General features: G+C 37.5%; 1 long non-coding RNA gene across 1 annotated transcript; it reads left to right on the top strand.

Annotated features, from left to right (window-relative positions):
- The first annotated feature begins 2,435 nt into the window (after positions 1-2,435).
- Positions 2,436-9,420, top strand: LOC308493074. Its single transcript, XR_013992610.1, has 3 exons — positions 2,436-2,966; positions 5,853-5,935; positions 7,981-9,420. It is a non-coding gene; the product is annotated as an uncharacterized lncRNA (long non-coding RNA).
- The last annotated feature ends 15,964 nt before the right edge of the window (positions 9,421-25,384 follow it).

The following is a 25,384-nucleotide window of genomic DNA, read 5'->3' as shown; positions in this document are numbered from 1 at the left end:
TTGGTATGGTTCTCCATGGAAAATTCAGGGTGCAGTTACTTTCATAACAGATGCCTAGCATGTAAAGGTTACAATGTCCTCTACAAACCCTCATTGTCCTCTAAGTAAAGATTATCCACAGGGTAATAATGACACCTAAAATCTGTTTCTGACTTCTTTCTCTACTATTTTCTTATTCCTCTTTTGTTTCCTCTGCCTTGACAACTGTTCCTTTATTCTCCCACTAACTCCTACTTGCCTTCAAGACAGCTCAGGCATCACTGTTCCCAGGAAACCGTCTGGTAGTGTGAGCTAGGTGACCCTCCTCGGTGCTCTCCATGCAGTGAGCACACCTTTCTACCACAGTACTTATCACTTGCTTAGCAGTAATATTAAATCCACTGGTAAGTGTCATAGCCAACTCTAGTAAATATGCTGGAGGAAACATGGGAACTTGATTTTCTAAGCAAAACAAAATATTAGCTATTTTTGTAAACCTTGTTACCATGGAAACAACTACCACCATGGTAGGATTTATTGTGACTGTATTTGATATATAAACTGATACTTCTCTCTGAGAAATATCAGTTTATATATCAATAAACTGATATTTCCCTCTCATTTTTTTTCTGAAAAAAGATGTAGGCTTGCTTAGAATCTACTCCTTGCATAATAATTGATAGTATTTTTTCCTTGAGCTTGATGGACCGAGAAACGATTGCTGTCCATGAATACAACTGCTTCCATTTTCTGCCGTTATTCCTTGCACAACTGCTATTTACTTTAGAATGTAATTTAAGAAAAAATTAATTCTAATGTTAGTATTGAGGGCGCTAATTAGATAGATATTACTTCAATGTCCTCTGCTTACAACAGGAGAATATCGCGATCAGAAAGGGGATATTTTAGTTTTTGTTCCTATTTTCTCATATGAAGTGTTCTGCTTCATGTCAATAAATCCTTTTGACATTTTAAGTCATGGCACTAAATCACTACAGATCCCCATCAAATGAAAAAGCTGCTGCAGGTAATGGTATTAAATGATGAGTTTTAGGTCCTGTCACCATCCTTAAATTGTGCTCTTGATAAGACATCAGATTGATATGTTAATAGCTTTATTTCACCAATCCTGCTACAGTCTATAGCAAAAGTTATTAAACCTCCAAGGATGCTTTCACTGAGAGAAGTTTTGAAATCAATCAATGAAAATGAGCACAGCCTATTTTCTGAGCATTGCACCTCATGGCTATTTGACAGAACAAGCACAGTGTTTGCTTGCCTTTAATCCAATAATATTCTTTAATTTTGGCAATTGGTGGAATGCAGTTAGAGAGAGCACAGGAAATATATTCAGTCATTTCATGCACAGAATGAGGCATGAGGTGCTAAAAGGGGATGACGAGGAGCATTTTCTACAGTTAGTTGTCCTCCTTTTTCAAAAATGAGGCTTTCCTTTTTTCCTTTTATTTTAATATCAAATCTAGATTGCTTTAAGGAGTTTTACGTAACACCACTGCTAATTAGTCTGATGTGACTGTCCTTATACATATTTGTTCTAGATGACCATTACTTAACTTATAAACCAAACCAAATAAAGTTTCAAATCCAAGGATGTGAATGAACAGGCAGCTATGTTTCATGGTGAAATATACTTCTAAAGACTGTAACTAATTCTCCTTTCTGTATTTTAAAAATTTTTACTATGATTTATTATGTTTTTTCTTTTGTGAGAACATAAGTAATGCTTGACAAGGCTCTTCAGTGCTGGCACCTAAGATGGCACGAGAGACTCACTTCCAGTTACTTCCGGCGCCTGACCTCCCCCTGTGCCCAAGCCTGGCCTTGCTCAAATCACCGCTCTTCACATCCTGCTCCATCCCTCTGCTCCAGGAGAAGACAACTTGACCCGAGCTATGACACAGCAGCTTCAGCCTCTTGACAACTGTTTTGATGTTGAAATGCTTTGTAAAGTGAAAACGGAAAGGTTTTGTGATCTTTTTCTGTGGCATTTTCACCAGAAAGTGTAAAAAAGGATCACCGTGGGACTCTCTGTGTGATTCTTTGCCTGAGAAAGGAAGGGTCTAAGCACACATACAGGTTCCTTTCTTTCTTTCTCTTCCTTCCTTCCTCCCTCCCTCCCTCCCTCCCTCCCTCCCTCCCTCCCTCCCTCCCTCCCTCTCTCCCTCTCTCTCTCTCTCTCTCTTTGTTGTTGCAATTTCCAACACCTCTAGTGGTATATTGGTTAAAACTTTGTAACATTTGCTTTTTTATCCAGAAACATGATGCTGGAAACACACTCATCATCATCTGTAAGTCATCTCAAACAGAATGGGGAGTCAGCATATTCTCATAAATAGGAAATCGATTCAACTCATTATTCTTATTCCTCCTAACACGATAGGAAATACACTTAATTATTGATTTAGAGTTTACATATCCAAGTTCAAAGAATTTCAGGGCCCTGTGTAGATTTTCAGTTCAAAAGTAGTTTATCCAAGGGTCAAGTTTCCTGGGATTCAAACAGAGACACTATTTAAAAGCAGAGGAAACCAGTTTAGCAAAAATATTAACATCGTTTGAGGTTTAATTTATGAAAGTAGCTTTGCTGGAGCGCTGTCTGCTGTGGGTAGAAGCTGGAACTCTAAACATGTGTCTGGAAGTTTCTATGGACGACCCACATGAATCAGGCCGGGATCACAGTGGGGACAGCCAGTCCCCACTGGCTGAGCTCTGTGAGGGAACCCAAGTCAAGGTTGTGCTCATGAAGCTGTGAGGAGGTGATTTTAGGAGCAAGCGTGACTTGGTTGTTTGCACACACAGGGCCTCCTAAAACTGAAAGGACCGGCTCTGAAGCATCCACTGCTGTTCCCAACAGCATACCTGCAACCTCCACCTCAGACCCTCTGCCCCGCTGGTGGGGCTGGGGGCTTCCAGGAGCAACGGCAGATTGCCCCCACTTGGAGTTCCATCATCCTCAAAGTCTCGGTGTAAGTACCCGAACACTCATTCAGACAGAAAGCAGAGGGTGAGTAAAAACCTGGTGTAAGGGAACACCTGGGGTCCTAGAGATGGCTGGAATGTTGGGCACGGGGGACATGGTGCAAGGAGAGCCTAGAGAGGAAGACAGGGTGTTGTCCCATATGGAGGGTGACAGACACCCAGTTAAATTTGATTTTTAGAGAAACAGTGAATAATTTAACTATAATTATATCCTGAATGTTGGACAGAACGTATTTATATTTTTAAAAAGTCCATTGCGTAAAATTCAAATTTAACTGGGAGTGCTGTATTTTTATTTGCTAAATCTAGCAGCCCTCTCCATATGCCATGCTAAGGGAACGTACCAGTGGAGAAGCATTGGTGGATTTTCAGCATGGGGATATCATAATCAAACCTGTGTCACAAAGGTAGTCTTCTGTCCCCAGGGTGGAAGTGGACTGAAGGAGTATGAAACCAGTGCTCATGTGCGGGGTCTTAGGCTATGGAGAAAAGGAGGGAAGGACTTTGTCACTAAGACAAAAACCAAAATATAGGCCATTTTGGACCAGACCAGTCATCTGTTCAGTCCAATACTCTCTCTGCCAGTAGCAAGTACCAAACATTGCCTTGTAGAAAAGAATGACATGGTAAAAAGACATTGGTCTCAAGTCTGGAAACCTACCTTTCCGCCTCTGAGGAGGCCATGTGAACTTGTATGAATCACTTAACCTCCAAGCATCTGAGCAGCCTCAGTATACACAGACCTCTCTGCACAGGTTTCTATTCTACCCTCAAATGTTAAGGACGTTTCCACAAATCTCCTGACACAGGAAGGTTTCCTGGTCTAGGTGCACAAATGAAGTCAGGCTAGACTAAAGCTGTTTATCTTCATACTCAGAACCCTCTTTCCTTCCAAAGAAAACCTCTCTTTGCCTTTGTTCAGGACTCTGCACAAGTGTCTGTTTCTCCCCATCTTCCCCTTCGGCTTCAGAACTGATTCTCTCCTCATTGCTTCTGCCTAGGAAGTCCATTTGTTCTTTCCTTCCTGGAACTTTAAGACTCTGCATGTGCTTTTCCCAGCCTGGAAATGCCATTTCCCCTCTCTCTTCACTAAAACTACTTGGTCCCTTTCTTATGTTTAAGGCTCACTTTTTGCATGAAATGTTTCCTAACCATTTTCACCTAGTTGTAATACTGATGTGCTCACATACTCTCTCTGAATGCAATGTCCCCACAGCATATAAGTGGACGTCCCTCTATGTGACTGCATTTTCTTCTGTAGTTATTACATCTTTCAGAAGGTTTGTCCCTTGAGGACCAAATGGTCCTCCCACCCCAGCCACCAGGGAGGGGCTGTCTGTGCTCCTTCATGTTTATCTTCTCCTAACACATGTGGCAGAGCTGTAGTCTACAGGCACCAACTAGTGTTGAGCCCCTAAGAGCAATGGCTCATTTACTGAATCAAAAGTATGTCTGGCTTGAATGATGTAAACATGTGTGGCTGACTCAGAAAAAGAGGACGTATTGGCAAATGAGAAAGGAAAGCTTGGGCCAAACCTGAGATGGCCACGAGTAAAAGCATGACAATAAATTGATACATTGGGAAAATGCAACTTCAACTTTTATACCTCCTGAAGCGTAATGAAAAGGCTGGTATAAAATTTCCATGTTGTGGACATAGCATTGAGAGACGACAGGATCAGAAATATTAAACTATAGATAGAAATACGGAAATGTTTTGAGGTGATTTTAATTTCAAATTCAAGAGATGAAACAAACGAGTGAGGTTGGCTTTTGTTTTTTAAAGTGGTATACTTAGATTTTCTTTTCCTTGGTCCATGAAAACTGTATCTGTCAGAAACAGGAGTCATTGCATGATTTGAGTTTTCTGAATATCCAGGATGTGTCTGTGGTGATCCAAGCAGGAAGACAGAAACCACTTTGAATGTTTAGAACAGATGAAATTTAATACAGGGACTCAGTTACACAGAGGATAATATTAAAAGGGATCAGGGGGTATTAACGACCTCTCTCACCTCCAGACTGAAGGGACACGGGAAGCCAGTGTTATCAGAGCCCAGGGCTGGGGCCATCCTGAGGACGCTGGGACCATGGCGTCCTGTCAGAGGGAAGTGGGCCCATGAAATTAAAGTAGCATCTGTCCAACCTGGACTCTGAGCAGAATGGGTAGGGCAGGAAGGTACTCTGATTTCTTCCTACCTAGTGGCCTCCAACCCCTGCCAGGGCCTCCCATTGCCAAACCCACCCGTAAGCCAGCAGGCCCAGGAGCCCCATTAAGGAATCCATATCTGTGACACAGAGCTGGGTACGAAATGGTGGGGCACTGATCCAAGCACAGACAGCCCTTGAATTAACATACAGGACTTCTCTAAATGCATAATGCTTATTTGATTATTTATTAATTTACTTGATTTCTTATTTCTCAGAGGATTAGAGGCAGAATCATCAACTAATATATTTCACCTGTTTTCATAGGGTATCACAGAGACAAACCTTAAAATTGTAAGGGGGAAAAAACAAACAGAATCATTTGTAGGCAAAGCACAGAAAGTAATGCTTCTTTGCATAAAGGAAGCTTTTGCATGTGTTAGGTTTAGCATATGCAGTTACCGCCTTTTGAAAATATATCTTTTGATCTTTTATTTTCTGGCCATTTGTATATAGAATGTTTAGAATGTACAGAGTTTCTACACAGAATGTTTCTCTGAGTTTGTGTGTGTCCATGTGTGTCAGGGGAGGGGTGTTGGGGATAGTGGTAATACAACGAGCTTTCAAAAGCAAGGGAAATAGGAAATTCTAGGGAGAAATGAGCAATTTGATATAAGTGTGCCTTTGTTGATGATAAGGTTATTTTTTGTTCTGTTTTCATTAAGCATCAATAATGCATAAAGTCCTGAAAAGAAAACCTTCTGGCTAAGTACGTTTTCATTCTACACTGGAGAGAAGCGAGCCTCAGGTATGTGAGACTTGAGACTTCACCTAAGATGGGGGCTTCTCCAATGTGGGCATACACCAGTCTGTTCACACCTTTAACTGCTCTGCACAGATTATTAGGAAAAGTCACGTTTCCAAATGAGGATATGAGGTTGAACAGGAGAGTCTCCCTAAATACCGCAGCCGTTGATTTCCAGTATGCAAAGTAAGTCGCATACAGCTGGGAGGAAAAAGAACAGAGCAGAGACTAAAGCCACATGTTAATGGCTTGTTGGATCCATTTCCATGAGGACTTCCACAGTAATAATATTCATTTGTCCCTAAGATAGTGAAAGTTGACACTATTGGGAAAAATATTCTGCAAATGTTCATTAAACTAGAACATTGTTTGGCTCTCAACAGCAACTCAATAAATGGTGGCAATTGATATTGTAGAGAGAGAGATCCAGAATAATGAGAATTGATAATATACCACAAAATGTATTGAGTAGGACACCAAACACTTCAGCAATGCGGGCAGGGAAGAAGAGCAGGCCACAGGCTAAGACTGAAATGAGGGAATCAATGGTAAATGATGGGTAGCTACTGTAGGCCATTTGCTCTGAACATTTATTAGGGTAAAGGGGGAAAACACAACAATCGTCAAGTGCTAACAGCAGAATCAAGAGACACTTTTATTTCCTCTGAAGCTGGGGAAACCAGTACATATTTGAAAGCAAAGTAGAAAGATATCACAAAGTAAGAAAGGAGAATGAGTAATTGAGAGATCAGAACCCTGAATAAGCTAAACAAGGTAGGATCGAAAAAGATTAAAAGCACAGGTTTCAAGGATGCTAGGAGTTGGCCTTGGAAAGATGTGAAACCTTTTTTTCCACTGATCCATGAAGAGAAGTAAAAAGAATGAGCGTGTAGCGTATAATGCTTCAGAGCAGAGCTCTGGTGAGCCTTGGCCATATCAAGAGATTGGCACTCGACATCATGATCAGGGCATGGCAGGACTGTGGGTCAGAACCAGGCACAGGTAGCGAGAGACAGTCTCCACAGGACAGAGAGCACGGCTCCCAACTCACGGTCACAAGGAAAAGGCACTGGTCCAGCACATGGCCACTAGCTGGGAGGTAGCACGGGAGAGAAGATGGAGTTCAGACATAAAGAGAATACTAGTGGAGAGTCTGGGGGCAGGTGCTAAGTGGAAACGTACTTGCCAGCATTGGAGCATCTGGAAGCAAATGACAAGGTTTCAACAATGGGATGTTGGTTTAGACAGAACTTCAGTAACTGATGTTAGTGGGGAGGAGAAGTGATCTCTGAGTAAGACAATGTCCACCATCGAGCAAAACCGCGAAGCAGAAGTTCAGTTGGTAAAGCACACGTGAACTCCGAATGGGATCAGCAGCACACCTGCCTTCGTGCACTGTTGCTTGAGCTACAGCCTCTGACTTGATGCAGAATCTATTCCAAAGCCTCAGGTAATGGTGAGCTGGGATCGCGTGAACCTTCAGGAGCATAGAGGGGAAGATAGATGAAGTCAGAAGAAGCAGAAGTACAAAAGTTCAGAGCTGATGGCTTTCATCTGGCGGAAAAAGCAAAAGGAGATACCAGTTGCCAAAATCTGGAGAAGTAGGTGGGATTCAGGTTTGAGACCAGAGATCTGGGATAGCCCTTAAGCTGAGACAAGTGATCTCCAAGAGAGGCCTGGAAGGACTGACAAATGCATGAATCTGTAGTGGGTCAAATTCACCATCCTTCCACAGCACAGAAGAAATTATTTTATCTTATAAAGTCTCCACTTACAATCTTTTTAAGGAATTTATCAGCTTCAGTTTAAATCCACCAGTTGCCTTTGTGTCTACTTGATTCACATTTAAAATATTTCAATCCTAAATGGTTCTTCTAATATTCTCAGCGCAATGCTTCATTCTATCACTGAAGTACAAAACCCAAACCGTTTAGATTTTCATTTTATAAACAAGTAAAAAGCATCTTTATCTTATTTCCTAATATACAGGTACTCAACCTAAATTATGTTTTCTTTTTCTTTCAAAAAACTAAATTTTATTTCAATAGTGCGATGCCTGAGAACAAAGGATGAAGAATAATGCATTAACATGGAAATAGAGAGGGGAAAATCAGTGAAAAAGAAATCAGATGCTAAATAAGAGACGAATGCTAAGTGTTCACAGCTTCACAGTTTGAGAAACACTTGACCAGATCGTGTCTTCTAACTGATTGATTTCAATGTCACAGGAATGGAATTAAATGATTTGCAGACTCAATAGCTCATCCTTCGGTTGTAGCAAGAAACAAAATTGCTTGGGTATGAATTCTTCACAAAGTTGTGCCAATTATTATAGCAAATGATGGAATTGTGCCCAGCCTGCTTAGTCGTCATGGAAATAAAGCAATGTAATTTGATCTTATTATTTTAGCTAATTGATGACAACGACTAGTGACCGCCATTCACTAATTGGCTAATATTTATTAAAAACAAAACCAAAGCAGACAGGAAAATAGCTAAGTCAGTCATGTCGAATGTTCTATACATCCAACCTACATCTTGATTTCCTTGTCATTAAAGAACTGAACTGATGCTTTGTCAAAATATCAGCGAAGTCCTTGAAAATCTTTTTGTAGAAAGCCTATGTAAAAATAACAAAAATTGGTGTTACTGTGTTTCCCTGGAAATAAGACCTAGCTGGGCAATCAGCTCTAATGTGTCTTTTGGAGCAAAAATTCATATAAGACCCAGTCTTATATAAGACCCACTTTTACATTATAGTAAAATAAGACTGGGTCTTATATTATAGTAAAATAATACCGGGTCTTATATTAATTTTTGCTCCAAAAGACGCATTAGAGCTGATTGTCTGGCTAGATCTTATTTTCAGGGAAACACAATAGGAGAAACTCAAAATTTTGACTCTTTTTCAAACTTTTCAATAATAGCACTTTGTACTTAGGTCAAAATTTTCTTCTAGGGAATTGAGGAGTTAATGAATAACAATTTGCCCATTTCATAGAAAAGATTGTGCATAAAATTACTCCTAATTTTTTGTGTCAACCCAGTGAACTGAATCTATTGTTTAAGAAATGACCCAAGAGAATATTAAGAATAAAGATGAGATTAAATTGAATTTAAACTCTCATTTTGTGGTAAATGTCAGGTATTCCCTCTTAAGGGACATCAACAGACAGATAATGAAAGCCAGGATGTCACCGCAGGACTTTATGCCCCACTCACTAAATGCTTTAAAAAATATATAGTCCAGACTGAAAGTCTTAGTGATTAATATATTTACATTAAAACGGGCCTACTTTGATGCAGAAATATATATATAGAGAGAGAGACTGTGAATCTTTATATGTGAATATGAAACATTGACTTGAATGTAATTCTAACAATTTCAAATGGTTTTTGATATTGTTCCTATGTCTGGCTTCTTTGAAAAAGGTGGTTGTAGGTACTTAATTTTTTTCATATGAAATAAACATTCTGTTTTATTCCTTAAATACCTCCATGGCTTCCTTTTACCTAGCAGACAAAGGGTAAAATATTTAACTTTAATTTCTTCATAGTCTGTCCTCAACTTGCATATCTAGCATGACTCAGGCCATTACCCTCTGTAGAAGCTGTTAGTTGCTCTCATTATTCATTCTTCTTTTCCCATTAGTAAGAGAACCTTGAGTTCTAGCTGGCACATGGTTCTAGTTGGCACTTTCCAGCACCATTTCCAATCCTAGCAATTAAACCTGTATGTTCACTAGCACAGATGTCCCATTTTTAAGACAGAGAAAGAAGATAGACGAAAAAGCCCCGGGCTTTGAACCCCAAACTTACCTACAGCATCGTTGCTGGGTTCCCATAGGATCAGATCATGGCCTAATTTCTTTCCCACCAAAAGGCAAGAAGCCATTAGAATTCTTTGGACTACACATGGAAACAATACATGGAAAGCGTTTCAAATAAAGTGATATTAAAATGATTCCTGAATGTGAGGCAGATGCATGTGAATAGGTACACCTCAATCCCATGCACAATATGTGAAGTAACAGAAACAACAGAAGAGCTAGAGGTTTGGCCTGCAATCGGTGGAGATGAAAATCGGATCCATTACAGACATAAAGACTCCAAGTCCTCAGCAACTGAAATACCCATTTGTGTGGACCAGCATGACCAAAAAGGAAAAATCAATGGACACTACAGACTCGTCCTGACAACTAGAGAATTTGCCAGCCAGTCCCTGGTGAGGGTTCAACTATAACACTGTGGGATTACTCTCCAGCTTTGTCTGCATTTTTTAATTGTTGCAAATTTGTTTACATTTAAGGTAAACATTTAGAAACTCTTTATCGTTCTTAACCAATCTTTTATATTTATGAAGTCCTGAGTTGAAAGACAACCCCCCCGCCCCCCCGCAATGAGGTACCTTTAAGAAACAGTACCTGGGTGTCTATTTTCAATTTTAGGATGAACTAGAGATCTTGAAAACTTGTCAAGCACTGACATGCTGCCTAAAATATTTTGTAAATATCCTTTAAAAGTCAGAGATGAATTTGCAAGCAATAAGAAAAGTCCTCTGGGGCAGGGATGTGAAACAGGAGCTTAAGACAAAGGAGGTAAGAAAGGCTTGAGGACAGGCACCCAGAGGACAAGACAGGGGGTGGGGTGGGGGAGCTGGATCTCCAGGTTAATGGTCACATGTGGGTTCCAGAGACCAGGCCTTGAATGAACACATGCTGGGAGGTGTATTGTTGGAGGCCCGAAATATAGAGCAGACACTCAAGAAAAACGATACTATCCACAAAAGAGTGAGGCAGAAATAAAAAAATACAAACAAAACTTCCCCGTGGGGACTTGTCAGCCTGGGCTTTGGAAAAAGGGAAAATATATCTCCCTTGAGAATACATTCATTGCCAAGGACCAGCATTTATGGGGTTTGGGGCCTCATATTACACTATTCATTTGTTTTCTTCAACCTGAATTCAATAATCATAACAAAGTTTACCTAGTTTGTAGCTCTTCCATATGCCTGGTAGAAGCACAGGCAATCCTTTCTGGAAGAATGCCTCTTCGATCCAGACCTCCAAGTATTTCCATGTATAATATGCCAATCAATACAACTCCCTAGTTAAAAAAAAATTCTAAAACATGCCAGGTAATAACACTATGACGAAGAAACAGCATAAAGAAGAACATTAGAACTAGACTTCTTAGACTTCAGATATTGAAACTATTGGACAAAACACATAAAATAAGTATATTCAATATCCTTAAGATATCTAGTAGAGAATTGAAACCATGAGTAAGAAGCGAAAGATTATTAAAAAAAAAAAATCATATTTGGGGCCAGCCCAGTGGCTCAGGTTGTTGGAGCGCCACGCTCCTAACGCTGAGGTAACCAGTTCCATTCCCACATGGGCCAGTGAGCTGCGCCCTCTACAGCTAAGATTGTGAACAATGGCTCTCCCTGGAGCTGGGCTGCTGTGAGCAGCTGGAGGGCTGCGTGAGCTGCCACAGGCTGCTGTGGACTGCTGTGGACTGCCGTGGGCTACCATGTGCTGCCATGAGCAGTCAGTGTCCAGCACCGGCGACCCACTGCTCGGGGAGTTCAAGGCTCATAACACCAGCATGGGCCAGGGAGCTGTGTCCTACACAACTAGACTGAGAAACAACAGCTTGAACCGGAGTGGGGGGGGCAAAAAAAGGGGGAAAAAAGGAATATACAAATATAATTTAAAGCAAAAAGCACTACTAGAGATCAAAAAGTTTACTACATAATGATCAAAATTTTAACTAATCAAACTTTCAACTCATCAGAAAGATATAACAGTGCAAAGATTTTAGGCACTAATAATATAATTTGAATTATATTATGCCACTAATAAAATAATTATATCACTAATAGAATAAAATTGTAAAACAATTTGTTACTCAAAAAAAAAATCAGTGGATCAATATTCATAACTAAGACTGGCACCTAAATGCCTTTTCGTATGTTACTCTTATCTGCTTTGGTCATCAAAGTTATTCTGCCTCATAAAATGAGTTGTGGAATGTTCTCTCTTTTCTACACCAGGATTAGAATTGTCTCCCTCAAATGTTTGCTAGAATTCATCTCTGAAACCATCTGTGTGTGGCATCTTTTTTTCCAGAAAATTTTTAAAAAATAACTTGTTTAATGACTCTTTGATAGTTACAGGGCTACTCACATTTTTCTTTCTGTCTTAAGTCAATTTTGATGAATCGTACATTATTCCATGAAATCCATTTTTTCAAAGTTTTGAAAATTTTTGGCATCAGAGCATGATTTTTTCTTAACTGTTTCAGTATCTGTAATTTTTCATTCTTTATTTCTTTGAACCTTATCTCTTGTTTCCTTGATCAACCTTTCCAGAGTTGTCATTTTTTTTTTTTTTGGTTTCTTCAGAAACCAGTTTTTAGCTTTGATGACCTTCTCATGCCTTTGTTTTCTAGATTACTATTTTCTACCTTTATTCTTTCTTTTTCCTTCTTCGACCTTTTTTGAGTTTATTCCATTGTTCTTTACCAGCTTTTTAAGATAGATGCCTAGTCCATTAAATTTCGTCTTCTTTTCTCATAAAGTATTTCAATCTAAAAATTTCTCACTATATACCACTTACTGACATTTCCATTTTTGAGTTACAGTATTTTATTATGCAATTCTAAGTGCTTTTCAATTTCCAATTTATTTTTTCTTTAAACCATGAGTTATTAAAAATGTATTTTTCACTTTCCAAAATCATTTTTGTTTTGCTCTGTATGTGTATGTAAAAGTATGAAATTTAAGTTTAATTTTATATTTTTATTTCAGTTTAGTTTAATTGTGGTCAGAGATGGAATTCCACGTGAAATCAATTCTTTAGAACTTACTCTGCCTTGTCATATGACCAAAGCATTGTCATGCTTAGTAAATGGTTCAAATTTTTGGTAAATATTTCTTGTAACTTGAACTGAGTCCAGGAGTTTCTGCGTATTCATTAGATCAGTGTTTACCAAACCTCCTGTGCGATCAGAACCATCTGAGTCAGTTTTTAAAAATTCAGCTTTCTGAATCTCTCTCCTGCAGATTCTCATTCAATAGGACTGGTACTAAGGCATCAGGGAGGTTTGGGAAATGCTGCTGTAAACCAAGCAATTTCATTATTCCATTCAAATCTTCCTTGTTTGTACTAATTTGTGTCCATTTGATCTATCATTTATTGAGATAGCTGTGCTCAAATATTCCAGGATGACTTTCTTTTTTTTGGGTAGATATTCTTTTTTTTTTTTAATTTATTTATTGGGGTGACAATTGTTAATGAAATTACATAATTTCAGGTGTACAATTCTGTATTACATCATCAATAAATCCCATTGTGTGTTCACCACCCAGAGTCAGTTCTCCTTCCATCACTATATATTTGATCCCCCTTACCCTCATCTCCCTCCCCCCACCCCCCTTACCCTCTGGTAACCACTAAACTATTGGATGATTTTCTTTTAATTTTGTCAATTTAAAATAAACATGAGGTGTGATTAAAAAAAAATACTGTGAATGTTTAAGTTTTTAAAAAAATTATTACAGTAGGAGACACATTGCCATTAATCCTCCTCAAAATACTCTCCCTCATTTTGAACACACTTGTCCCACCATTCTTGCCACTTTCTGGAGCAGTTCTGGGAGTCCTCTTCTGTGAGTGTGTTTAGTTGCACTGTCAGGGCTGCCTCGATGTCCTGAATCATTTTGACTTTGGGGAAGAACCAGAAGTCACATGGTACCAGATGCAGTGAATAAGGTGGATGAGGACACACCGTATTGTTTTCATTGGACAGAAATTGCCGTATACCAGAAGTGATGCGGGACATGGAGTGATGTCATGATGGAGGATGATTTATGGCACACTTTAAAACACATCTTCTCTTAACCATGGCTCACACCCAAGTGACTGCACCAAACAAGTTGAAACTTGTCACACACGGTTACTAAAGTTCCAAGCACCCCTTCCCATATTGAAGATCATTGCCTTTCTGTTGGATGGTACTCGGCAGCAGCATTCATGGAATTTTATGATCACACAGAAAGGCTCTCAACATCACTTCTGGTATGGCAATTTCTGTCAAATAAAAACATTATGGTGTGTCTTCATTGACCTTGTTCACTGCATGTGGCACCGTGCAACTCTGCCTCTTTCCCAAAGTCTCTAAAATGACCATGAAAGTTAAATGTTTTGAATTAATTCAGGACATCAAGGCAGCCACGACAGTGCACTAAAGACACTCACGAAAGAGGACTTCCAGAACCGCTTCAGAAAGTGGAAAGAATAATGGGATAAATAATGGGATAAGTATTTTTGAGGGGGATTAACGGCAATGTGTTGTTTATTGTAATAAATTTTTTTATTTAAACATTCACCGTATTGTTTGATCACACCTCATAAATCATTATTTTGTCATTCTTAAAGCACAGAACTAAATTCATGGCTTGGCTTTAGCAACTAAATAGAAATGAGTAGCCTGCTCAGGCATAATATTCTCCCTAACAATTTCCCCTAGCCCATTTTCATTTCCTTTGCTAATTTAGATTTTCCCTGTTTTATTGTCTTATTTAAAAAAATTTTTCTTTGTAAATTTATTGCATGTACTTACCATTAGCACCTAAAGCTTTCATGGAATAAGCAGGGATATAAGCACATACATAGATACATAAATGATAAAAATATATAATATAGAGAGAGATATGCTGTGTACACTTGTATGAATTTAATTTATAGACCAAATGGAGAAGATGGATAAACCTGAGGCCTCTATGCTAGTATCAAAGACCCTCTCTGCTGGAAAAGACAAACCATTGAGATATTACATAAAATATTTATATTAGTCAAAAGATAGAAAAGTGCCTCCCTTATTTAGTGATATCCTAATACTAGAGTTTTTAGAGCAAGTTTAAAATTTTACAGGATTTGTAGATTTTCGGCTTCTATGAGTATTTCTTCTATATATTCATAGAAGGATTATGTCACCCTTTGTGTTGAAGAGTTACTTATAGCTCTTTGTTTAGTCAAAATGTCATTTTAAAAAGAAATGGTTTATTTTCAGGATGGTGTCTTGGCATAAATTCACCTGCTGGGAAAAGGAGGAGAGTTCATGGACTGTGTTAGAGTCGGCATTATTTGGGCAATTTCTCTAAGTTCATTCTGGGAGGACTATGCAGCCCTCTCCTCTTGTTCCAAGTGTAAGATGCTGTCCTCAGAAACATCCTGGTGGTGATTATGTAGGCCCAGCTGTTTAGAGGGACTTACTGGAAATGTTTGTAAAACTTTCTTCATGACCTAATCCCCTGTCTTCCTAACATTAAAACCACCCATTGTAATTTCCTTGATTTCCTCACATTGACTGGGTGTGAAGGGAACATTTATTTATGCCATAGCAAACATAGCTTCACTGATATTTTGGCTGACAGAATAGATTTCTTTCTGTGCTTGTCTAACCTCCTTTTCTGACAGCAGAGCTTGGGGAGTTAGCCTTCTTAGCAAGTGCCTATCCAATGCCAATGGGAGACAGCAGTCCCATTATTCCAGGAACACAGAATTGGTTGTGGGCTGCTTCATTTTTCATTTATTGACTTAATAAAAATAAATAAATAACTCAACGTTAAAACCTGAGTATGACTTCAGAAATCAATAGAGATTGCACTGTAGTCAGATTTCCAAATAGAGGAGAGTTCTTTCATCTGATAGTGGTAGCTTCAGGGCACTATACATTTTCTTTCGGAATCTTCATAGGGTCCACAGAGATTGAGAAGGGTAATGATGCATGTCAGTCCTGAGGGAGGCTAGATAAACATAGTTTCGGATTAAATCATTTTCTAGCAAAAGAAGAATCATTAGATCACCACTTGTAGAATCAACCATTTTTATAAATACATGTATGGAACAAATAAAGCACTGGGTATTTCTCCCCAATGGAAACAGTGTAATTTCCAATTTCTTTTGAAAAGGGTCTTGATTTTAAAACAAACAAAAACTAAAAACTCTAATAACCAAATGAAAACCGTGAGGGCTCTTCTCCAGTGACATACTGTTGTTTCAGATACTTCTGGAGTATTTATCGAAAATGATACTATGTTTTGAAAGTCCATTATTTGACTCTTATTCATCTTATTTATAACTCCATCATGACATTGTTCAGATTACTGCTCCAAGAAAAAAAGAGAAGATACAATACCACTTTGAAAATGACAGTTATCTCCCTAAATTCCTATTATTCCCTTGACAATATGTATTATGCTCTCTTTTTATATTTTGAGCAGAAAATTATTAAAAAGGAGTCAATGGTCTTTGTAGCTCCCAATGAATGCAAGTCATAAGTGGCACTTGAAGCCAGTTAGAACCCCTTTGGTAACTGTCCCTTTTGGAAGCTGTACTGTCCTGGCAAAATATAGGGGGAGGGGGATGAGAAGTGGCCTCTGGGTCCTTCTGAACGATATATAAGTCAACCTTACAACCAGAGAACAAAGCTATGGGTTCATTTAGTCCCTCTATTTTCCCATAACCACACCGAAAACTTATTATCACATTTGTCCTGTGGTTGAGGAGTGTCTGTCTTCATACCAGAGGCACTAACTAGGTTTCTATACGAAGACATGTGATCTGGCAGATGGGTTATATTAATCTAGGAGTCTGCAAACTCGGCCCTGTCCTGACCACCCCTGTGCAAACTTAAGCCTCAAGTTCTCCAAAGATAGGGAAACTAATCCTTACCAGCTGCTTACAAGAAGGGCAAGATCAAATTTATAAAGTAATTGAACTTCTTATTAACAAAGATCATCTATCAATGTACATTACATTATGAAAAAGAATCAGCCTGTCCACAATTTGCTTTCATTTTGCTTTTGATTAATTGGATCAAGCATTGTCAACCAGGACTCCACAAGGAAATGCAATTAGCATTATCGATGTTAATGACTGAGGGTTGACAGGGAGCCAGATGTCTATAGAGTTAGAAAACATTCAGTAACTGTAATAGTCTTGTGATCTAATTTAGAGAAAGTAACAATTGCTCAATTTCACTGAAATCTTGAACTTCAAAGAGCTAAATTATAAAGCAATCAAAAATGAGAAGAAAGATAACAAAGGAGTAAAAAAGTACGCATGAGAAAAAGTAAAAAATATATATACCTATATTTCTGTTATATATATATTTCTGTTATATATATATATATATATATATATATATATACATATCTGTAAGATATGTATATATATCTGACAGAAAAAGTAGAGAATTGAGACTGAACTAGTAATAATGGTTTGCAGGCTTGTAATGATTTCATGCTTTGGGGCAAAATTAAGAACTTCTGGGTTAGTTTTCTCTTGGTTACTTTCATCCCATGCTCACTCTTTTGAATAGGCCCAAGGCACTGCTTTCCCTTATCCATTTACATACTCGTTTCATACATTTTTATCACCTACTGTATATAAAAAACTATACTAGGTGTGTGGGTGAGAGAAAAATATACATGATATAGTCTAGTCATCTGTTCTCAAAGAATCCATGTCTCAGTAAGAAAGATAAGACATAGACACAAATCATTCCTATTTAAGGAAGTATGATAAAGACTAACAGAAGAGAGCAGGGAAAGGGAATAGGTCTATTTCTAGCTAGTGTGATCAGAGAAGCCTTTTGAAAAGGGTTGTTTCCATCTGACTCATGCTATTTTCCATCACTACTGAAAAACTCATTACCTCTTATACAGATAAATTGAGTAATGGTAAAATTAAGATAAATTGGTATGACAACACCAACTCTCAGATAATCTCTACTTATTCCAAGCAGCAAAAACACTCTGTTCTCTTGGCTTTCGGTATTTTGTGAAGTCACTCTTCAGCCCGCTTAGACATGTCCTAGTAAACATGTGCCACTTCTGACACACTAGGTTGGGTTGCCACGCTTTTAGACCTGGATATTTTAATGACTTCTTGCTCCCCACTAGATCTTGTTTGAGAAATAAAGTTACTTACTATCTACATTTAACATTAGTCAGGGTGATGCTGGAAGCCTGAATGATCAAGTCAAATTTTGCGTGTGATCGTGTCAGGAACCAAGGAAATTATTTAGCTGATAAACTTCTGGATAAGGGTAGGACTTGATAAAACAAAGACCCTCAAAGGATGGTGACTCAGACTGCAAATCAAATATCTAGTGATTATAATTTTTTTCCCTTTAACAAAAGGTCTTTCTTTCTCCTCTATAACAGGAAAAAAACTGGCAAGAGAAATAATCCAGTACAATAATCTTTCCAGAAAACAATAAAATGATTTCTTTGGACCTTGTTCTCAATGAGCGCTGATGTCAATAAACTGAGGCAGTCTTCTCATAAAAAATATGCAATGTGCCCCAATAAAGCCACATATACACTGTCAACTAATCTTTGACGAGAGTGCCTAGAGTATACAACAGGAAAAGGATAGTTTCTTGAATAACGATGTTGGGAAACCTGGATATCCACATGCAAAAGAATGAAATTGGACCTTTATCTTACACAACACACAAAAATTAACTCAAAAAGGATGAAACTATAAGTGTAAGACCTGAAATGCTAAAACTGCTAGAAGAAAACAGGGGAAAATTTTTTGACATTGGCCTTGGCAATGTTTTTTTGTTTTTGTTTTTTGATATGACACCAAAAGTACAGGCAACAAAAAAGTAAAAATAAACAAGGTGAACTATATCAAACTAAAAAGCTTCTGCACAGCAAAGGAAACCATCAACAAAAGGAAAAGACAACCCATGTAATGGGAGAAAATATTTCCAAATCATATATCTGATATGGGGTTAATATCTAAAATACATAAGAAACTCACACAACTCAGCAAAAAAAAAACAACCCCAAATCATCCAATTTAAAAATAGGCAAAGTATATGAATAGACATTTTTTTCAAAAAAAGATAAACAAATAGCCAACAGATATATGAAAAGGTGCTCGATACCACGAATTATCAGGGAAATGCAAATCTAAACAACAATATGATATCACCCAACACCTATTAAGATGGCTATTAATAAAAACACAAGAGGTAAGTATTGGCAAGGATATAGAGAAAAGAAAATCTTTGTACACTGTTGGGGAGAATGTAAATTGGTGTAGTCCTTATGGAAAACATTATGGAGATTCCTCAAAACATTAAAAAATAGGACAACCATATTCTCCAGCAGTTCCACTCTGGGTATATATCAGAAGGAAATGAAATCACTATCTTGAAGAGATATCTGCACTTTTCATTGCCGCATGGTTCACAGCAGCCAAGACATGAAAATAATCTAAATGTCCACTGACAGATGAATGCATACAGATATTGAAATATGTACGTATGTAAATCTAATGTATATGTAAAATGAAATATAATTCAGCCATGAAAAGGAAGGAAACCCTGCCGTTAATGACAACATGAATGAACCTAGACAGCATCACGCTAAGTGAAATGAGCCAGACACAAAAGGATAAGAACTGTATGATCTCACTTGTATGAGTATGTGGGATCGAAAAAGGTCAAACTCACAGAACCAGCGAGTGGAATGATTACCAATGGCTGGGGCGTGGGGGAAATAGGAAGACATTAGTTAAAAGGTACAAACTTTCAGTTGTAAGATGACACACTTATGTATAGGATCTAATGTATAGCATGGTGACTATAGTTATGAACTATAGTTCATAATACTGTATTGTATACTTGACATTTTTTAAGAGGCTGGAGTTTAAATATTCTCATCACACACGCACACACAAAAGGTAACTATGTGAGGTGATGAATGTGTTATTCACTTCTCTGTGGTAATCATTTCACAATACATATGCATATTAATCAATTTGTACATCTTCTAAAAAAAACACATTGGACAACCTAAATATATAAAATTTTTAGTTGTCAATCATACCTCAATAAAGCTGGAAAAGATATGTATTCAATGTGATCTGAAATGTGCTGCAAAAATGCAGAAAGTCAGAGAAAATCATTAAACAAGGCCAATCACTATAAATATTCAAACAAGCATTTTTTCCATGGAAGATTTATTTCTCTTCTTCTGAAGTTGGTATTCCTTCTCTTTGAGGAAAACAAGAAACATTTGATGTCTTGGGGATAAAGAGCTATTATGTATGGAACACATACTAAGCAGTTTATATATTTCATTTAGCACTTCCCTCTACTGGGCAATATTACCCTCACTTACAGGGGTGGAAACAGAGGCTCAGAAGACGAGTGTCTTTATTCAGGGTGTCAGTCTAGTAAGTGCTGGAGTCAGGATTCACATTCAAGACTGTCTCACTCGAAACTTGTACACATTTTTGCAGAACATAATGCCACAGGATAATGGCTAGACCTAAGTACTTAGGAGTAAGATGTGATCATAAGGAACATAAATTAACGACTCAAGGAAAATCATTCGGTTTACCAAAAGTGGAAATAAAACAAAAAGAATGACCTGCTAGCATACAATTATAATTTGATGCTAATTTTTTTCAATATATCGTACAGCATCTTTCTAAATGCTGCAGAAAATGTTGCATGTAAAGTGCACATCCTCCCAGGTTTTCCTGTGGCCTTATGCATTTATTCTAGAGCCCTTCCAGGATCAGCCAAAAAGTTCTGATGTTTCTGAGAAGTTGAACAAGGCCAGAGGTCAGGAGCAAGCTGTGTTTCACTGCTCTTGCTGTGGTGACTTGATCTCACTGGCTTTCAGCTTTCCTGCCTGAAGTTCCGTTTTTTCCACGATGGTGCTTGATTTTACACAGATCACTTAAACTTTTACAATTTTCTGTTTCAAAATTATAAAAGAGACAGGAAATCATCTTGAAAGTTTCTGCAGCTCTAACGTTTGGTAAATTATAGCAATGTATGTACTCTTTATTTTTATAAAACAGATATTTGTGTGTTATTATGGTTGAATAACCAGTTATTTTGAAAATCACTATTGAAATTCCGGCAACCATAGAACAAAAATGAAGATTCTCAAATCCGTTATTCATCTCTTTTCAAGAAAAGTGATTACTATTCAATGGATTTAAACTCCATTTATTATTTAAAAACTAAGTGACAATAACTATTACATACATAACATTGTGGTAAAATTAAGCTACTATTGGTAAGCCCACCGAGAGTCAACTGAACGCAAATCTACTTGGTAAGAATTATGTTAGTGCAAAAGTAATTGCAGTTTAAAAGGTTAAAAATAATTGCGAAAACTGCAATTATTTTTGCACCAACCTAATATTAAAGACAACATACTCTAAACTGCAATAATATTTCATCTTAATATAAAACTTGGGCAGTTAAGAAAAATAATGTGAGAAAATCTTTATGTAAGATGTTTATTTTCCTTTTCTTATTTTTTCTTGTGTTTTGGTTGTCCTCAATGAAAACAAAAATATTAATAACATCTTATCCCTGCATGGTCTTTATGGTTTGCCAGATACTTCCATAGGCAGTGGAGTTACATCTTATGTGGGAATTACGTTTTGAAGTCATTTCATAAGATGAAAATCACATATGGATAAAATTACCCACGAAAATCCCTTAGCCCATAAGGAATCGCGGGCCATGGTTTTATACATATGTATGAAGGTAGTATTTACAGTGTAAAGTATACAAGAAAGAGTAGTATACAAAATTCATTCCAGAAAGTATTAATTGCATAAAAGAGGGCACATAGCTAAATATTTTAATGGTTGTGGGAGAACGCACATCATTTGTGTAAACATAAATGCAAAGGTCATGCTGTCGCACTGTATGAATTGCACAGCACCCTTGTGAGCTACAGGTTATTACGGCCCTGTGTCTAAGAAAATAAGGCTTGTAGTGTTTTCCAAAGTTGTCAAAAGCCTCAGAGCTAATAAGTGGCAAAGCTATAATTCAAAGCTTTGAAACTTCAGGTCCAGTTCTCTTTCTACTACCTCATAATGGACTCTATTTTACTTTCCTGCTGAAGTAAGTTTTCTTTTACAGCTTCACTGAATTTTGCAGTTTCTTTCACTGCAGTTAACTTTCCTTGACAAAATTATCTTCTTCAAATCATTAATGTATTAATTTCATTGACAATTCAGAATGAGACAAGGCAAAAAAAAAAGAAGGTATGATTTTTGATATGAAAAGTCTGTTACTTAGATATAATCTGACTCACCACAAACTAGCACTCTAACTTTGCTATTAGGCTACTTTAGACGTGTGAGACTTTCCTGGGAAAAAGGTGTTATTTGTTACAGCTCCACTTCTGAAGAGAGAAGGGGTAAAGTAGATGCTGAACTGGGAATATGGAGATCACTATTTCCCCTCTTTGGCTCCAGCCCAAAAACAAATTTTAAAGTTTCCAGAGAATCTGGATCAGCTGATATGAGAAGTGGTAATTAACATCCTGATTCTTATCTGTTGACACATAAAGCCTCCTTTCAAGGGAAACAGTGTAAGCTCTTTAATGAATCCCACGTAATGCCATTTGCTTTCTCGGTCATTTGCTTTTTTTCATTGCTGTATCTCTTGGAAACAAGAGCAGTTGTATGCTTTTGGCGTACGTACACATTGCACCTAAAGAGATGGTCCACAAGGACCGGTGTGGGTCTGCTCAAAGGCCAACACACCGAGTTACAAAGCTTGACTTCAATTCTTATCCAATTAATAGTCAGATGGGCAAGTAGATAATGTCACACCCTAACCTCCTTAGCCATGCCTCCCACATAGGAAATAGCACAGTGGCATATTTGGACATGTAGAATAAATAAATAATGCGGCTGAGAATGTATTCATGTGGGAGTCATGAATACATATATTAATTAACTGTGTTGGAAACTGTGTTCATGGAATTTTTCCTGTTCCAATTGTTTGCATGTTGCTTTTCCAAAGCAGAGAGAACACCTGCTGGAAGTAAGCCCTTATTATCATTTCAGCTGTTTCTCTTTTTAAATGTATCTTTCTACACATTGAACCACACAGACATTTTTAGAGTTGATTATTATTTTTCAGAAGAGAAGCTGAGTTCTCTCAATGTTAAATGACTTCTCCAGGAACATTCAGAACTGGGGCTAGAATGAAATTTTTATTAATTCATTGGTTCTTGAAAAGGTATTGAGAACATACTGCTTGCAGTAATTTTTGCTCTTTTCTCCACATTGCTCTTATAACAATTAGGGATAATTGTAGTTTTATGGGAAATGTGACATAATAGGCAAATGGTATAATTTGCGCCCAGTGTATGAAAGATTTCAGGTCTTGGTCGGTGTGATAATTGTTAATGGTGATTACTAGGACAAGGATTTCCGGGAGCTGCCTTTCAAGCAGCCTGGCTGAAATGAGGCAAGGGTAGATGATGAGCAAGGAGACCCGGGGTAAGTAAACATTTCCTGTCTCACTATATGTTTTCTTTGGGGAAAAGAAATATTTTTCTCAAAAAGTTGGCAATTAAAGGAAATAAAAAAAGTGCAGTGAGGCACAGGAATTATAGAGTGTGTCCTCTTAGAGCTGGCTTCATAAATGTCTGCCCTGTGCAGTCACACAGGACCCAGCATTTAGAAGCACGTGATTTAATGCCCTGCAGGGGCCATCTTGGAATTCTTAATAACCTTTCATCAGGAGGTCCCAGATTTCCATTTTTCACCGAGCCCAGCGCATTATATAGCTTCCCTGCTCCTACTTGTCTTTGAAGGGTTTGTTCTGCCTCACTCTTCCACAACTCTGACTCTCCTCAGCTCTCCTGCTCTTTCCATGTGAGCTCCACTGGCAGGGCATGGTTTTTATGTCCAAACTCATCCTTAATGTAGATCAGGTTTGCATAATAAATTTTGCCTCTGATATTCAACTTCCGGTAGACTCATGTGGAAAACTGGAATACTGTTACACAACTTGTTTTTTCTACTTAACAATATTTTGAAGACACGTTTTTATATTAGTAAATACTGTCTGCCCTGTTCTTCTCTATACCAGTAAAATTTACATGTAGTCCATCTGACATCCCCACTGGAGACTCCCAAACCCCTAGAGATCTAGTTAAACTCCGTTGAAACCCCAATTCCACAGTTCTGTGATAGAAACCTCAAGGTTTCTGCTAGTTCCTGTGTATACTTCTTTAGGATCCTCACCTGCATATGAAGTCTTTGTTTGTGATGTCTACATTCGTTCAAGATGAGGGTCTGGCTTCCTCACCATTTTCACAAGATTATCCAGTAATATTCATTTTGTAATTTGTGTATGTGTTTTACTGAAGCTTTGAGGAATCTAGGACAAAAAGTTCTTGACAGAGGATGTACAGTTATCTGCAATCTAGTTGATCTCTGTTTTTTATCTCTCTTTTCCCTCTTCTTTCTCCAAAATAACAAGGACATTTTTGCCCTTGTTTTACATAAAAAAATCTCATCAGTGTCAGTACCATGTTAAAGTCTTACATTCTACCTTCCACTTTCCCAATCAAACATAGTTCCCATTGAAAGGAAAATGTTGATTAAAAACATTTTATAACAACAGTTTAAATTGTTTAAATCATTAACAGTAGTTTTCCCAGAAAGGTGAAAATGCAGGGACTCTTTTCTTGTGATTTACATTTTATAATTTTTGGAATTTTTATACGAGAGATAAAGTGGTATCAAAATGACTTACATTTTTCAAACTGGACATGGATGTGTATTCCAGATATTACTACCTTATTCTAAAATCTTTCATTTTCTGTTTTTTCCCCTCTAAGAATATGTTAGTTATGAAAGAAGCTTTCCTTTTCTGTGTCACAAAGAAACTCATTTTATTTTTTGCTTTAGAAAACTGCCAATGAATTTGTGCCTTTTTCAATACTAGAAGCTTGGTGTAAAAATATATTACAGTTCAAAACAATATAGAAAACTTTCAGTTCATCTGAAAAAATACATAGTATCCTATACCACATCTAAAAATTACCTTAAAATGTATCATAGGCCTAAAATTACAAAACTTAAAAAAAAAATAAGAGAAAATCTTTGTGACTATGGGTTAGTCAAAGGTTTCATAAATAGAGACCCATTAAAACAAAGTTTAATGAGAAAAAAAAAGGTTTCATAGATATACCACCAAAAGCACATGCCACAAAGAAAAAAGTTAAATATTTAACTTTGTCAAAATTTTAGAATTCTGTACTATGAAAGACATTATTAAGAGAATGAAAAACAAGCCATGGATTAGGAGAAACTATTTATAGATCATATTGTTGATAATGGACTAGCATCTAGAAGATACATGGAACTCTACAGTCCCAATAAAACGAAAAAAATAAACCGATTTTTAATTATGGCAAAAAATCTGAGTACTTTAGCAAAAAATAAAAAAGGAGTTGTCCTGCAGGGTCTCTGGTTTCACTCCCCACATAAGAATGCAGGATATGGTGAGGCCAAAAAGGAACACCCACAGAGCCATAGGTAGGGGAGTCACACCACTACATTCTCGCTGGCGGCTGGGTTGGAG

The sequence above is a fragment of the Rhinolophus hipposideros genome, assembly GCF_964194185.1.
Source record: "Rhinolophus hipposideros genome assembly, chromosome: 25".
Classification (NCBI taxonomy): Eukaryota; Metazoa; Chordata; class Mammalia; order Chiroptera; family Rhinolophidae; genus Rhinolophus; species Rhinolophus hipposideros.
This window is presented reverse-complemented; position numbering and strand designations above follow the sequence as displayed.